Source organism: Oreochromis aureus, linkage group 19, assembly GCF_013358895.1.
Source record: "Oreochromis aureus strain Israel breed Guangdong linkage group 19, ZZ_aureus, whole genome shotgun sequence".
NCBI classification, from domain to species: domain Eukaryota; kingdom Metazoa; phylum Chordata; class Actinopteri; order Cichliformes; family Cichlidae; genus Oreochromis; species Oreochromis aureus.
In genome coordinates, this window is record NC_052960.1 from 7,388,928 (window position 1) to 7,407,379 (window position 18,452).

General features: G+C 37.7%; 1 protein-coding gene across 1 annotated transcript in view; it reads right to left on the bottom strand.

Annotated features, from left to right (window-relative positions):
- The window catches only part of LOC116334017 (leucine-rich repeat and fibronectin type-III domain-containing protein 2), a 142,564-nt gene extending 139,383 nt beyond the window's left edge, over positions 1 to 3,181 (bottom strand). The window contains exon 1 of the mRNA XM_039603092.1: positions 3,124 to 3,181. The gene's annotated coding sequence lies outside the window, so the exon portion shown is untranslated. The remainder of the gene's footprint in view (positions 1 to 3,123) is intronic.
- Positions 3,182 to 18,452: the final 15,271 nt, after the last annotated feature.

Here is an 18,452-nt window from a genome sequence, read left to right on the forward strand (position 1 = left end):
CTCTAGTTGTCATTCCTCCCACATCTCTCTCATAATTTCCTTCACAAAACAACAACTTTCTAACGTTCTCTGTGAGCCTTCTGTGCACGTTGAGCTTCTCCCCAAGGTAAAGCTGCCCTACTTCTGAGTGCGTCCTAAGCATCCATCTGCCATACTCGTAAATTGTGTTTCCCTGCGATTGCAGGTTATCTCATCTGTCAAAGCAGGCCTATCAATTTCACCAAGCAGTCTCGACAGAAGGCATTAGCCCTCCAGCGTCATTCTGGCATCAAGCATTGACAGACAATAAATGCTAGTGATATCAACATATCAGATGAGCACTGCTGACAATTCTGTTGGGACTGTTAGCAATGAGCAACTAAAGACATAAAAGCAATTCATGCTTTTCTTGTTTTCTGGCTACAAAGGCATATCACTTAAAGGAAGGTAAAAAAGCTTCAAATTGCTAAACTTAAAGCAATAATTGAATACAACACAGCTATGCACCTTGTGCTGCGTATTAGCTGATAGCCAAGCGTTAACAACACTGAAGGAATAATTTGAATTAAAGTTTTAAGATTAATGCTTTTAAAATCCTGGATCCTACAGTTGCCAAAAAGGAATTCTAACACCTTTCAAACGCCCTCTTCTGTAATGCAGTTATTCTGCTCAACACTATGCACTCAGCACACCCAGTCTAAACCAAAAAAAGAACTAATGACATCACAATTCCCGTAATGACATCATTCTTTACGAGCCACATGAGAAAGCATGTAACTGCTGAGACCAAGTAGAGCCATTCACACACAGATGCATTCAGGGTTAGAGCATCATATGAGTGTTTTCTGTTCCTTCAAGTGGGCGGAGCTTGGTTTGCATTAGATAATTTATTCCTGAATTAGAATCTACCAGTGTTTAAATCAGAATCTATTCCTCTTAGTGGATTGTTACTGTTAATGCAAACTGATTCAACCATGATTCATCCACACATATAAAGAATGTGAATTTCTGTGTTTTGAGTGTCATTGTACAGTAACTTTGACAAGGCATAGAGAAGTTTGTTTCTTTGTTGTTGTTTTTTTCATTGTCATTTGGTATAAAGTACCAAATGACAATGAACACACTATGACAACATAAATGAGGGCACTTGTTGAATGACCTCAATAGAGAATAGCAAACATAGCATCGAGGCAGACATTTCTCTTGAGAGCCAGTGAATGATGGTGAGCAAGTCCAGTGGTATATCAGCCAAATAGACTCAGACTTCAAGTGAATAATATGTGCCTCCATAGCTTTTTGGTTTAAAAACAGTGATGACTTAGATATCAGATGAAATAATAGCTTCTGCCTCTTATTTAGGATTTATTTTAAGTATGCACAGGGATTGCTTTTGATTTTCTTTCTTTGCTTTTTTTTTTTTTTTAAAGAAAAGCTCTCTCTTGCACCAGAGCAATCTTGATTTATTTATTTTTTAAATTAAGCCAATGATTACATTGTGAGATGGTGATTGTCATAACCATCCATTTTCAGAATCATTTGATGCCCAAACATCTAAGGCCTTTGCCACCACCAATACTAAATAAACAATCATAATAGATAGCTTTTCCAAATGCTATTATCTTTATCTAAACACAAGCACCTGGACACTGCAATGACTGAAAAATAGTCATATTAGTCCTATTAGATAAGGTATTGCTGCTCCATTCAGATACATTGCACATTTCGACAATGAGATGGACTGTAATAAATTAGGCCTACGTGGCTCTGGGAATAAACAGGGTGTGGCGCACCTGTCAGTGAGTCATTTTGCATCAGAATATTGGTTGTTTTTGTTGTTGTTTTCTGAGTAAAGGCTGTTGGGTCTCTACAGCATATGATAGTATTATTTTTTTTATTTTATTATTATAAAAACGTCCTCACTCTGTGTGTTGGAAAGAAATTCTCCAAGGTGGGGGCAGTATGGGGTGGGGGCAACCATCGATATCGATAAAATATCAATACAAATCCCTCTGTGGAAAGGAAACGCTCCCTCCGGGCGCAGTTTGACTGCGCTGTCCGTGGTGCTGAAAAGACTTCAGCGGCCGTGGAACAGGTTCCATCTCCGGACACGGAGTTCGTACTCCGTTCCCGCAACTGCCAAGTAATCCACAAGAGGGTGGTGATTACAGTGGGTGGTGGCGTTGGAGCCTCATGGCGGCCATCCCTTAACCAGACACACACACACTCCCGCATTTGCGCACCCGCCAAACTAATATTTTCGTTGGCGATAACGGGAGTTTAAATAACCAGCACATATCGGACATTCGATTAAAACCTTCTTTTATTCTCTCTCTCTCTTTCTAGCTCTCTCTCTCTCACACACACACACACACACACACACACACACACACACACACACACACACACACACACACAGCAGCAGCAGCAGCACCAGTCCATCCGTGCAACTTAAAGGGAGTTTAATAAATGTCTCAGCCTACTGTAATCACAGGGGGACGTTTTGGAAAGAGTAGGCTAATCTCTTCCTTCCCTCAATCCCCATCTCTCTCTCTCCCTCTCTCTCTCTCTCACACACACACACACACACACACACACACACACGAACACACACACACACACACACACACACACACACACACACACACACACACACACACACACACACTTGCAGACCAGCAAAGGGGGCACGTTTATACACACCAAGAATTAGCATGCATCGGACACAACTCCCCATCCTCTCAACCTTACGTCCAAGCGCAGTGTTATTTTTCTACATAGGTATGATAAAGAAATGTAAAAATACATTAAAACACAGCATCCGTCGGCGTAAAGCTCCGACGTTTCTCCGCCGATCAAGTTACTTTCTGAGAATACCTGTAATTGCCCAGAAGTGTGAGCCGCTCTTCACTGAATTAACACAACGCCTGCCTTCATACCGCAAACACAATCGAACGATGTATCACTTGGGTTTAAATCCATCATCGGTGTATTAGAATTACACCAAAAGATGATCTGTAACCAATAGATGCAGCAAATATACATAAAAGACAATGCAATAAAACTGTTAAGTGCATCTTCAATCCCCGTGTAGTGTAAGGCAGCCAGAACTCTTGCACGAATCGGGCATTTAAGGTTTCGACTTACCTTTAAGGGCAGGAAAGTATCCATTATGTGCCGCCGCGAGCTTTAAACAGTACACTCTTTTTTTCCTGCTTCGAGTCTAAAGCCGCTCCCTTCCCATTCATGCACTAATTCCAGAAGAGGAACTGCAAAAGCAACTGCCTGCCCAGCCGCATATCGCTTCTTCTCTCGCTCCTGACAATTTTTCCCCCCACCAGCAGATGCTCTGGAAAAACCTGCGCTTTTGCCGGGAGCCAAGCTGCGACACAGAGCTTCACAGCATTTTTTTGTAGTTTTCCCCTTTAAGTAAAAATAACTAGCTCGCTGCTGTGTGGGCTCGTCTGCATATTTCCATGTGAGAGTGCAGCTACATGGCACAGGCGTTTGTCTATTTTTTCCCCCCGCGGTGCAGTAATTACTAGTGTCCACGTCCTTGGAATCGGTTGCTTCTCTTTTGCTCCTAAACACTTATCCAAGCAGAAAGAATGTCTCCTTTTAAAACCAAGTAAAGGCCGTAGGTCCAGAAGAAAACTTTCTTGTTTGTTTTCAGTGATTCGGAAGTTATTAGTTAGTCCAAGAGTGAGCAGATGGCGAGACGCGAAATCTGCGCCAGAAAGACTGCAATGGAGCGGCGGATAACCCTAGATGGCACAAACACCATGAAGTATCACGGAGCCCAATGGACAGGCTGTGGGTGGGGGGGCAGAGACAGGCAGGTCACCCAGACGTGCAGTGCATGTATGCAAACACCCACTGTAGCGAGTTTGTAGCGATAATTGCGCGTAAATAGCCACTTTGGCACGGTCCACAGCGAGCACCGTTCTGTCTGCGGAGGATTAACGATCACGGATTAGCGTGTGCTTAGGGCTCACTGCAACAAAGTAGCCTATCAGGGCTGTGGGCGAGCCTGGTTCTGTAGCATGTTGCAATCTGTATGAGTATGTGGGCATTTTTCCTGTGCATTACCCCACCTGCAGAAGCTCTTAAATGCTTGCAGGTTGCATTCTCTTTGACCTTCAAAGACCAGCAGAACTCTTCAAGCAATTAACAGATATTACACAAAAAGTGAAGAAGTGAATGAACTGGTAGATTTACTGTGGTCACAGAAAATAAATGAATTAATATTTAGAATAATCAGGGTTTCCCCCATTAACTAAACTGTGGAACTCTTCTCTCAGCCCTTTTTATTCTTAAGTTTCTCATGTTGCTTTTTCCTGATGTCCTTTTGGTATGGCTTCATCTATCATTATGGCCATCATCCTCTGCTTGTCTACCGATAGCATGTCTGGTTAGTTCACTCAGGCCAGAAAACATCATAGCAATCTTCTATTGTCCAATTTTTGTGAGACTGCATACATTTTAGCCTTGTGTCTCTGTTCTCATCTGACAGTATGGCACCAATTGTGGTCTTCTACTGCTGCAGCCCATCTGTTTCAAGGTTACATGTTCTGTGTTCAGAAAAGCTCTTCCGCTTTTTTAACAATAAGTGCTTGTTTGAGTTACTGTTGCAGTCTTAGTCACTTAAATCACCTTTCTTCCTTATTCTGGTGCTCAGTTTGAACTTTAAAAAGTTATCTTGATAATTCTACGTGTGCAGATCAACCAAGTTGCTCCCACGTAATTGGCTAATATGATATTTGTGTTAATGAACAGTTGAGTAAAGATCAAAACAATAAGCTCATTAGCTTTTAGGACTGTAAGGTGCGTAAGGTGTGCCTTCCCTGGGTGGTTCCTCTGGTTACAAAAGACTTAGATTAGAGACAGTCAGATTAATACGTGTGTCAGAATATTTTAGTTTGGAATAATCTATTTTGCTTTTCTTGTGAAAATACTGAAATGAAATACAGTAGTGAAGAGGTGACATATTATTCATCATAGTTCTGTTTTTTTTCTCAATCTATTCATAGATAAAGAAATGCTCAGTATTTAATTCTACATGCATCTGACTCTGAAAACATCTGACCTGTTAGAACTCACATCAATTAACTATTTGGATTTAAAAAGGGTTATTTTTCATAATATCCATAAAAGTAATTAAGTATGAGAGTGATTAAACAACATAAAATATGTTTTGAGCTGTTAAAGAGCCGCAGGACTCCAATCACGACGTTAGGATTAAAGGGATTTATTATTTCAGCACCTAAACTATATTCTGATGCCTAATGTGGAAAATGCTTTTGGTCCAGCACATGGGGAAAAATTGCTGTATTGGAGCTTAGTGACATGAGCATTTTTTTTAATTCCAGGTGTAGTATTGCACACTTTATAAATCAGTTGTTCTTCATAAGCCTCAAAATAGCTCACAGCCAAATTCCAAATAATGAAAAGTGAAACTGTGCAAGTGCATATTTCTTTGCATATATTCACTACATCAATAGGACATTTTTTTCACGTTAACTCAGTTCAAATCAATTCAGTGTTATTTATATAGTTGCAAATCACAAAAACATTCACCTCAATGTGCTTTGTATTGTAAGGTAAAGACCCTACAATAATACAGAGAAACCTCAACAATCAAACCACAATGAGCAAGCACTTTGTTGACAGTGAGAAGTAAAAGCCCCCAGCAGCCTAAGTCTATTGCAGCATAACTAAGGGTGGACTTAGGGTCACCTGATCTAACCGTAACTATCAGCTTTGTCAAAAAGGAAAGTCTTAAGCCTAAGCTTAAAAGTAGAGAGAATTTCTGTCTCCCAAATCCAAGCTGGGAGCTGGTTCCACAGAAGAGGGGCCTGAAAGCTGAACGCGCTGCCTCCCATAGTACTTTTAAATATCTTAGGAATCACAACTAAGCCTGCAGTCTGAGAGCAAAGTGCTCTATTGAGATGATATGGTACTATGAGGTCTTTAAGATAAGATGAGGCCTGATTATTCAGGACCTTCCATGTGAAGAAAAGGATTTTCAATTAAATTCTGCATTTAACTTTCTAGCCCAGTGAAAAGAAACCAATGTAGGTTTTTACGACAATTTGATAATAACTTAAGACGTTTGGATCTTTTACGTCATTGTAAGCGTGTAAAACATATATCTCACATGCCAGACATCAGTCAAAGTTAGTCCAAAAGTGAGCTTATTCTATTCTAACTAAAATTTAATAAATAATCCCAAATGAATTATCTATTTATTTTGATAACAATAACAGTAATGCTTTTTTAACAGTGAGCAACAAAATATGCAAAACCTGAAAAAAATCTTGCTGAAATTGTATTTTTTCTCTGGGTTGTTTCCCACTTTTAGACTAGTTGTACTTCTTTACAGTTAAAGAATTAGGATAAAAAAATAATTAAATTATTATTGTTGTGCAGTACACTGGTCAGGCGCACCAGAGATCCAGCTGGGCTGTATGTAATTATTACACCACTGATTCTATTCATTGTACAAAGACTTCTATAGCTGGCAGTGACAGCATTTTTTAAATTTTAATCACCAACACAAATTCAGCATTAATTACTTATATAGTGAATCAAAGTCTTTTAAAACAAATAGTGTTCAAATGAAAATATTATGACAAGATTTGCAGCAATATCTGTCTTGACATGAAATTGCTGTTTTTTTTACCAAACTATTTTCTGGTATAAACATTTGATATACACTCACGAGTGCTAACACAAGCATTCAGTTGAAGAGATGGTGGTCATGTGACAGTTAATTTGTGTTAGGTGCATGCAAAGCTTTCATGTTACTTCATGGCACTAAAGTTTTGTGTAAAAGATTTTTCCTTTATAGCGAGTGTAATGCTCACTTACATTAGGTTAATTACTATTTTTGTATCCACTGAATTGTTTTTGTATCCACCTAGGGAGTGTCTGGAGGAGGTACACAAATATGTTCACTAATCCATTAAATCCACAAAAGATCAATAGTTTGAGCTCTTTCAGAGTAAAACAAACATTATATTATTAACTATTACATCCGGACTACATTTTAAAAACATTAAAGTTAATCCTGTTTTTCATAACCAGGTATTTCCTGCCGCAATAGCAAACTGAAGTGAAACCATATTCAGTCAGACACACTTAAAGTTAATGAAACAATATCCTTTGATATTCAGCAGTTCAAAATAGTGCTTTCAAGGCTTTTGATGAGTTTATTTTCAGACACTGTAATTAAGCTTGATCTTTTAGTAACATTGATTTATTTCTCAACACTTAAAGGAGGTCAGAAAAACAAGCGGTGCCATGGATGGAGGGTTGTCAAACATGGTAAGGTGGTTTGTTTGCTAAATAATTCATGTTCAAGGTGCCCAAGCTTTGCAATATGAGTATCATTCAATACAATTCTTAACTTTTCGATCTTGACATAATCATCAATACAAAATGATTACATTTAAACACCATTTCCGGGAGTGAATATGGTCTTTTTCTAAACAAATCAGATTTGTTCTGATCTTCAGAACCAGCAACTTTTTCATGTGTTGTTAACTCCAGCTAGAGTTTATGTACAAGTTAGCAGGATTTTTTTCTCCTACAGTGTTTCTGAGCAGAAAAGATTCTCTGGCAGCTGTCTCGTAGCTGCTAGTCTCTGTAGGTGGAAGTCTCTTCCTCCCCCCTCTCATCCTTTTCTTTTGCCTTCTCTCTGTTTGTTATCGATGCAGACGGTGGGGGACATAGCTGCTGTGCCTCTCTTGCCCACTGTGCTATTGATCTGTGTTTATATCCCTCTTTTGAGATCCACTTAAAGCAACATTCTGATGGCAAAAATATCCAATTATACCAATTAGTTAAAATACTCATAAACTGATTATTTTTAAAAGACAGAGATGTGACTGTATGTCATCTGGAACTGTGTAGATATAATTTAAACAGTGACTTCTTCACTTAGTATAATTTGCTATTGCAGGAACACAGTGTACAAATAATTTAAGTCAATAGCACACACGCAATATTTCAAACCACGGTTCTCGTTTCACGATATTTTATGACGCCAGTGAAAAGGCTAATAAACTACACTGTCTCTTATTTCATCCTGACACATATTTGTAGCAGTACTTGTTGTGACTCTTGTGTGTAGACTCTGAGCCACACAGAAGTCATTATAATGATTCCAAACAAGGCTTTTAGCTGCAGTTAAATTACAGTAAAGGAGCTGTAGGTGTCCCTGTGTAAATGGAACTGGAGACAAAGGGTGCCTCATTTAGTTAATGCACATTTCATGACCAAACTGTCAAAATATAATTTGCACAGGCAGATAGTTGATGGAAATAAACAGAAACGTGTTGTGGAGAAAAATGTTAAAGGACAGAAAGACAAGATATAACCAAACAGACACGATCGCTTGTTTCGCGTGTGCTCGACAGCAAACATGTCAAATCCATGGCAACAAAGGCAAGAAAATAAAAAGAACAGGTAATGAGTTAGACAAATTCAGCCAAGACAGTGTGATTATGGTTTTCAGGCGGATGATAGAAAACAGAGGCAGGACTGAGAGGTCCGGCAGCACTGATGGAAGTAGTTCAGACAGACTGACGCACTTTGATATACGCTTTAAAGCACTGATTCACCTCAAGGTTTGGCCTTGCTGCAGTTAGCCTCCATTGCCACTTTAAAGATTTGAAGTTAAGGTTTGTATTTTTTACTTTTAATTCCATTATTGCTTTTTGAGATTTTTTAAAGGAAAACTACTGTCTGTCCATCCAACCATTTTTCAAACTGTTTATCCAGTTCAGGGTCACCGGAGTCTGGAAACTACCCCATGTGTAGGTTTACAGAGACAGGTTTCACGCCCAGGAGGTCTGGTGCTCCCTGGACAGGATATGCAAACCATCACAGGGATAGCACAGAGAAAGAGAGAGACAGCCACACACACTCTCACATTCACACCATTTGACAGTTTAGAATCAGCAGTTACAATGACATGCATGTCTTTGGACTGTGGTAGGAGGCTAAAATACCCACACATGGCCAGGTAGAACATACATCTCCACACAGAGAAGCCCAAGCTGAAACTCTGACACTCTTACAGCTCTGAAGTTTCCTATTAAACATGGCCGAAGTTTTAAATAATGAGGTCAGCATGTGCACAGCTAGTCCTTAAGAGGCCAAAGCTACAGACTGTGGTTTTGTTTTGTTTTTATTTGTGGCTCTGAATGTTGTCACTGAAATGGGATATCCTTCTATCATCATCTTAGGGATAAACCCCATCCTGTTATCACAGGAGCCCCACTAACCACTGTTCATTTTGTTTGTTTGCAAAGGGCAGTCAAGCAGCTGCTGGATGAGAAGTCTCCACCTGTATTTACTCTAGAAGAGGCTATAACACTGAAAGGAGTCCAATACAGGTGAGTGAGTCAGAGAAGCTCACTTCTGCTTGATGCCAGGCATCTGGGTGAGCTGTGGAGGATTTGCTGAACTTGACGGTAGCTGTATTTTACTGGCTGCTAGCTATTTTTAGCCTCCATTAGTTGCTGTTCGCAGGCGTTAGTGAAACTTTTCTTTGAAGCTGATGTAACTTTTTTTGGATTCTGATGCTTTTTGAATAAACTCTCATATAATGTGAGAATGCAATCAAAGAGTTTATCAGAGGGAACATTTATGAGTACAGTATCTGTTTTCTCAAACAAAGAACAGAGCTCACAAAACAATTAAAAAACAATAACACCTTTTTAAATGATCAAAAATTGAAAAAAAAAAATGTAAACAAATATATACAGCCTAATGAAAAAGTCCCCAGTATCAACTATATTTCCTTCTGCTAGATGAACATTTGTTTATTCATTTAAATTCAATTGTATTTATATTGTGCCAAGTCATAACAACTGGAAGTTAGAAATAAAAACAAGGGCCTACAATGGCAGCAGAATCTCAGTTACACATATGTAAGTTTTACATAATCTTCAAATTCCCCATTTGAAACAGACAAATGGGGAATTACCTGTGTTACCTGTGATTTACAGTCTCATTTCCAGGGCTCCAAATTACTATTTTGTCAAAGCTGCTGCCAAGGTACAAGGTGTCCTTTGGCATCAGCTGCAGTAATATTAGATGCCAAGAGCAAACACTGGTAACCATGTTTTACAAAGAAAGGTTTTCCTGTTTACAACAAACGTCTTTGTCAGTTTCGTGGTTACCATTTTGTGCCCTGCAACAGTGAAGATATCAGCATGATGGAAACTCTGGAACATATGTCTGTGTTCTCAAAGCATCTATTTCAGATGGTATGGAACCTAAAAGTCTGAAGTCTTTCTGATTAGGTATCCAGCTTTGCTGACCCAGCTGTTCTTTACATCAATACCACTTTCCCATGTTGTCAATCAAAGTACTTACTCCATTATTCTAGTCCAATCATCTTCTTGCCTGCCTCCTTTGAGCCAATCAGCCTTCGCTTTGCATGGTTTAAATCTGTGCTCTCCGTCATTCTCCATTTCCTACTCCCATTCGTGCAGTCCACCTCCTCCCCATCTCCATCTGACAGACACCTCAGTCAGAGCTCCATCCAAGCCTCAGTCTTCATCTTCACCACCACCATCCTCTAGACTCCAGGGTGGTCCTGTCCTAAATCCTGTCACTTCTGGGATTCCATTCTGCAATGATGAGTCATCAGAGTCCAGTCACCACATATATTAATTTCTCGATCTCAGTAAATCATGTTCAGTTCTTTAAAGTGATCTCTCCTTATTGAAATAGCATAATTACCATTGAACTATGCACTTTGTCAAGTATATTGCCATAGCTTCTGTTTAGGTTCACTTCCTAAAATCGCTCTCTGGATAGCCACATCCCACATTAAATAATGTGAAGCCTCAAGCTTCCTATAAATGCATATTTTTTTTTTTTTTGAAGCTTTAAAGAACTGGTCATCGATTTCGTTTTGAGTTTCACTGTATCATAAATTGCACACTGTCAAAATGCTGTAGTTAAACTTACAGGAATACAACATTCTTCAACAAGAAAGTAAGATTCAAGTTTCTCCCTTATTACTCCTGATAGCTGCCTTATGTCTTCTTGCCTGCATCCACTTTTGTGTTTTAAAGTTTGATTTATAAATACTTTCTTTATTCTGTAGTCTTTGGTAGTTCATCCTGTCTCACAGAACCTTTCAATAGATGACAGAAATCACCAGAAGGCACTTTGATGCAATAGAAAGTTAGTGGAAAGTCACCCTCTGGTGTGGATGCACTCAGTCAGTGTGATTTGCACATTCATTATTTATTTTTTTACATTAAAATGTCAACTTCAAAAATGTTCTAGCACAGCCAGAAAATAATCATAACAATCAAAAATCAACCAGTAAAAAATTTCTGAGTTTGTTCCCTGAATGATATATATATTAAAAAAAAAAACATTTATTGGAAGCTAAGATTCAATCACTGAACGCTTACATTTGTAGTAATTTCAGGACTTGTGACAGTTCTTAACAGTAATATCTTTAGGAAAAAATTCCTGGCTCCCTTCTTGTTTTCTTACTTGCCATGGTAAAATGCCACACAGCATCTCAATTCCCACAACTTGTCAGTATGAAACGGGGAAGGATTTTGCTGTTTCACCACTTGACAGTTTTTCTCCTGCATGCTTTTATGCCAGGCTGACAGCATTGTTGCGAAGATGCATGGCCCCGATCCTATGTTGCTGTGTTGCAATCCATCAGAGGTGCAGAGGATAGAGTTCAGTTTGTCACTATGTTTCTACTGATCTCTCATCTTCTGCACAGAGTCGACTGGAGTATCGGTGCCTGTGGCCTGCTTACACACTGACCTCTGTGCAGTAAGAAAGTTAACCACATAGCAACAGGGTCATCAGATAGAATTCAAAAAATCTCAATGAGCTGAATTAAAGGCATGACAAATTTTATGGTCACGGCAGTTAATCTTGTTCATCACAATCAGCCCGATGACCTTTTATGAAGCCTCATGGAATTAGCTGCAAGTGATTGATGCTCACTGCAGCCATATCGTGTTCATAAGGCCATGAATGATGACAGGATTAGGTAATTGTTATCTACTTGTAATGATGTGGGATCACATTTTTCAATGACTGTAGCTTCTAATTAATGTGTTTGTAAGCTTGTACTTTGATTTGAAATCCTGACCTTCATACTGTAGATGTCTCATTATGCAGAGAACAAAGAAGTCTAATGATTTCATGTTAAACTGGCATCAGATAGCTTAAATATATAATTTAAAAAATGTATAATAATAGCCGCTTTAAAAGTTTGGACATGCTTCCTCTTCTTTATATTCATTTTTATATTATAGAACAATAGTAACTAGTTCATTTATGAAATAATGCATAATAAATAACTCATAATTTGTAGTAAGAAAATATTCCTATAAGTTCTTCAAAGTTGCCAGCAGCTGCTGTGCTGTCCTTATCATTGTCTGAACCAGCGACATCACCTGGAGTCCTGTAAAAGGTCTTGAATGACTTCGAACTCATGTACCTCCATCTCAAACATCTCAGTTTTTTTTTTTTACCTGATCATTGTGAAGGTCAACTCACTGGATGCAGCACTAATTCAAATGACCCATACAGAGCCTGGAGGCACATCTGGTGCTCATAGGCCTTTTGTAAAACAAAGCTGCTCTGCTTGTCTTTCTCAGTATAAAAAGGTCTACAAGATGCGCCCAAGGTGTGAATGAGTTTGTATGCTAAATGAAATGCCAAGGTACCCAGCTGTGATTGGCTTCTGGCTGATGACAGTTTGCTATATAAGGAGCCAACATGGCTGTTGCCTTGGGTAGAAGATTCATTAATTTTTCTTCCAGTTCCATCCAGCCAGACCTGGTTCATCCTATAGCTCTTGCTATGTGTTTTGCTTGTTAGTTTTAAGGAGTTTGTGTACTGCCATTTCTTTTGACCTGGATTTCTCTGTCAGTAAGGAATGAAGTAAGTGGTTATATTTTGATTTGTTGCTTTTAGTTATGTCATCTTGGTTACAACACCCCAAACTGATTTTAAATGCCCCAAACCTTGTGAAAATATTATCAGTTAAACACACAATATATATTTGTTTTAAGAAGTTCTTATTGTGGGTTCTCGGGATATGAAAGTTTTGTCTTTCTTGTTCTGTAGGGATGCTGAAACACAGGATGAGACAGTAGCTTGTCATTTAATTTTTATAGTAAATTTGTGTAAACTAGTTTATACACAAACATTGGTGAAATTAAATGTAGAGAGTAAAATGAATAGATATATGTCAAATGTGAAATCAAGTGTCACGTATTAATATTCTTTAAGCTGGAAGAGTGAAGATACAAAAGCAATCAAATATTATAAATAATTCTAGCATTATAACTGTAGTTGGACCCAGGTTATACATATATATGTAAAGCAACACACTGAAATACAAATATCAGAGGAGTAATTGACCAAATACCTGTTGACAATATAGCAGTAAACAACAATGTCTGTACGTTAGGGCTTTTTTTCTGTATTTACTGTGTTACCTGTTGTGTTACCTGTTAGAATAAAGTAGTATTATATGCCAATTAGCAGAAAATATAATTGGAGATAAAACTAATAAACTAACTTAGTTTATGCTAAAGTTTTAGGCAAATCTATATTTCGATCTGATAACATATGTGTGCACATAAATATAAAACATGCCATTTGTCCCCATATAACTTGTTTTCTAGACATTTGGCATTAAACAAAAAGCCAGTTGCAGCTGCATTTGGTGGATCTCAGTATAGAAACAGTCGTGTTAGGGTGAACAGTTTTAATACCTACTCTTCTCGACGTGCTACCTCATCTAGATGTAGGAAAATATCCATGTTCTTCTCTCTCTAAAAGAATAATCTCATCCGTTTTATTATGTGGTGCAAATGATAAATCTCTCGCACATGCTCTTTCATCCACATGAGCAATTACTGAAGCAATGTAGTCAGTGCCATTGACACAAAATGATGAATAAACCAACCAGATGACAGTCAGTACCTAAATCAGTCTATCAGTCAAGATGCCACCCTAGGGAGACTGAGAGACATCCATCTTCTCATGACAGCCGATTTATTTACTGACCACTTGATCCAGTGGGAAAATGTGTTCATTTGCTTTGGAGCAAGAGACAAGAGCCCCACTATGGAATGCTAATGAGACGCTGAAGGAATAATAAAAGGTGCATACGATACTTCTGGAGATTTACTGTTTCAGTTTTGTTATTCTGAAACCTTGAGAGAGCTGCATGCTTTGATACCGTTTTGGTCTCTCCCTCTTTTATTACTAAATTTCCTCCGTTGTGGTTGTTATAGATTTAATAAGAGAAATCATTATAGGATAGGAGCTTTTACCTAAAATCCCTTTTGAAATACATTCAGAACAAGGTTAGAAGCAACCTTGCTCCCCCCAAAAATACATTAATAAAAAAAAAAATCAATATTTCTTTATATGTTTTTACTGCACAAATAGAGAATGATGAAATGAGAAGACCCATGGTCATCATTATCACTCAGCTATCACTACATGATGCAGTAGCAGTCTATATTTCTGGGTGAGATGTGTTGAATATTGAATATCAGCAATAAAACTTCACAAATGTGAGTAGAGGTGTAGCTAGAGTGCACCTGTTGGTTAAAAAAAGTCTGTCCCAGCTGATGATGACAACCTCAGAATCTACATTTCACTCTTTCCTTCACATTCCTCCGTTGGGAGAAGGCCACAAGAGCAAAAGATGAGGGAGAATTTCGTTTTGTTTTTTTGTGATGGAAAAAAAATGCATAGAGCACGATACAATAAAACCAAACAAGTAAACAAAGAAAAAAAAACCTTCCCACTAGCCATCATTGCATAGCATTGCAGAGAATGGCTATTTATCACCCAGTAAATATTATTTAAAGTAATACTAATTTTAAGCTTTTCATGCAGGCCTAACAGGCAGGAAATGATGCTGCATTTTACCTTTACACTACAACTTTAAGAAAGGCTAAACTATAACTGCCAGAGGACTGAATCAGATTGTATTCACAAGGGTCAGACTACTGTGGTTCTCTCAGGTCAACAGTGGTGTGCATCTAACATTAGTCAAACCGCAAACTAGCAACGGTGTAGAACAAGAGTCTGATTCATGGTAGCTTGAACTCACAAACAACAAAGCACAAGAGATCTGCTGCTACAATCTGTTTTTGGCACTAGGTAAGTAAAAATTTGTGCATTTTCATAGTACTTATTTACATTAAAGTTTGAATTTGATGCCAAGATCTAAAACTGTATTACATATTCCGTCATTACGGTTTCTTTATCAATACTGTATTTCATCATTATATCTCTATGTGGATCAGTGAATATAACAATGCTGAGACAGAGCAACAAAGTTAACAACTGTCAGACATAGCTTGGAGAGATTATGTAAAACAGGAGTTTTTATAATGATCGTCTTTTTATGCTTTCTCTATAAAATCTTCTTTTCAAGCTGCTGTCAGATTCTCACCTATGCATTTGTCAGCATAAGCAGATTTTCAGCAGCACTCCTGATTTGCTTGCAAGTACAATCGAATGTTTTCAGCATCTTTCCAGGCAAATTTCAATTTGCCTCTTGCACTTGGCAATTACCTCCTCACGTCTAAATGCTGACGGAGCACTGTGCAGTAGCTGTACTGTAAGTTGGAAATACTGTACTTGGCTATATAATATAAAAATGATAGATTGGCGGAAAGGAAATAAAAGAGTTGATGAACAGCTGTGGTGCATGGACAATAAAACCCATTATTCAAAAGTGGATGTACTGTGAACAACTGGCACACTATTTTATTAGCCCATATGCACTCATTAGATAAGGAAATTTGTGGGCCTGTCTTTTAACTCACACTCACTCAGACTCCTGTTGTTGTGCCGCAGGAGTTGTTGTAGCTTATCCTTATTAAATCATTTTTATTTTTCATATAATTGCATTATAAATATCTAATTTGTTACAAACATTGAAGAGGTATAAGTCAGTGACATGCATTAGCAAAGGTGACTAACTGAACTTTAAGACTTAACCAAGTGAGTTATAAAACAGTTATTATTGTTGCTAATAAATTATACAGTTTTGACTCATTTGATCTCTGACATGCACAATGAACAGCACACTGTGTGTATACTGTATATCTGTCTGGGCTTAAACTGTTACTGCTTTGAAATCAAGCCCTTGAGACATCTCTGACACCTCTCGCAAAAGAAACTTTCTGAAAAAAAACTTTGATTATCCAGCTCAAATGAGACGACTAAAGATAATGTTCATCAGTAACAGCTAATATTTTTCTAATGTGTGTCAAAAGCTCAGGGTGTCTTTTATTTGTTATATTTGTCATGTTTTTGAAATGTACACGTGGGAGGCAGACTGGATAAACAAAACATGAGTCATTTATTGAAGCTGATATAAAGTCCAAAATACAGGAATTTACAAGGGAAAAAATAACCTGAATTCAAAAACCTAGCAAGGAACACACAGGGATTTTAATAGACACTCAGACTGAGGGGAGGGGCTGGACTAGTTATACACTTAAGATAAAAATGAAATTGGAAACAGGATTGAAACCAAATCAGAAAAAAGAGGAAGTAACACTAATCGCAAGACAAACGAGACAAAGATCTACCAAAATAAAACCAGAAACAATTAACGACCAAACGTGAAACAGGGAAATGAAAAAAGTGAAAATGGAAGTCATGTTGAGCACCTTCATCTGCGTGCTTCATGAAAACACCACCACCTGTAACCAAAAATGGACCTTGGAAGAGAGAAGGGTTAATAAATGTTTAAACTACTTTAAAAATGCTTTCACAATTAAATAACTTAAAATGTTATGTTAGATTGGGTATATTTGAAATAATCATTCACTGAAATATCATTTAACAAAGTCTTCATAAAATAACATGAACAAAATAACACCTTATAAGAATCACCTATATAAGAATCCTCGAGCTACTTCACAGCACATAAATTGAAACTCCAGCAAACAAACTCTGGGCACAGGGATCATGAATTTATTAGCTAATCCCCAAAGCAAGAAAAGAAAGCTATAGATGCAGTGTAAATAATAAAAGCCACTCTAAACAAAATAACTGAGTGTGTTTTGGATTTATAAATATTACACAATTTGAAATCACAATGTAATAAAAAAATGAGTACATTATACCTTTGTGAATGACAATATTTGAAACCAAATAACCAATCTTAGATGCCGCATGAGTCTCTTTTCAATCCAGTCCAATTTCTCTACCTGCCTTTTTTTTTCAGGGTCACCAAAAGGTCTGGAGTATCTCCCAGTGTGCACTGAAAGAAAGGCAGGAAACTGCAGCTGATACAAAACAGCAGTGACAGGTCCACAGTAATTCATGAAGCTAGCTAGTTATTTTAAATGTAAATTTGATTGACCTGCATATGTCAATCTAAGAAATAATCACAGCCGATGGTATCTTAATAAGATTAATGTGATTGTTACCCAAAATGGAACAAATGATCAGTGGACAAACATGTCTGAAAAATACAAATATTTAAATAACTGCCATCTTGCATCTCTCTTTATGTTTTTCCCCATCTCTCACCACCTTTTTGTTACCTTCATTTCTTCCTTTTCATTCTCCTCTGTGTCACTTTTTTCCCCATTCATAAACACTGCAAATGACTGACAATCCTGCCGATTAAAAACACCACCTTTGACAACATTAAGGCTCCAGATCGATACATAATTACCAGCAATTTAATTACCCATTCACACTGTGGGTAAACTGCTTCTCCTATGAAAGAATAAAAACAACCACTAAACATGCTTTGTGTGTATTGGTTAGAAAAGAACACTAAAAGCCAATTATGATTACATTAGTCTAGTCATGCAGACAGGACATGATGATGGCTCAGCAGGCTATGCTTGGAGCCTATTATTTACCTGGGTTGGGCTTTTATTTACTGCACGCATTTATTTCTCTTCATACAAGCACATTTGCTAACCTCACCTAAATCCAACAAAATGCATGTTTCAGAATATGGCAGTTCTTTGAAAACAAGATTAGAGAGAATTTGTCTGACAAGGTGCAGACTGATGGTTAAATCCCAAACAGCCGTATATATGCAATGCTCCATTCGTTTTACTGGGATTTACTCTTTAAACTGAAATACTAACACAGTGAACATTAGTAATCCTGTTGGTTCAAAGAGAAGGGTCAAATTCTGAATAAAAAGACTGTTTTTTTCTGTAATGGCGTCAGTTTCTTTCCTTTTAAAAACAGATTTTTTTTCTTCTCGCATATATGTGTGTGTGTGTGTGTGTTTATTTTTTTTTTTTTTAAGCAAGAGGCTATTCAATCTTTATCTACACGTAACAGCTAATGAAAAAGATAGCCAAAGCTCTGTGTAAAAACTATGATCCAAGTTCAACGTGAAAGCCTCTTTGAACCTTAGTTCCTCATGGAGACCAGTGGCTTGAAGTCACTTTTATAACTAC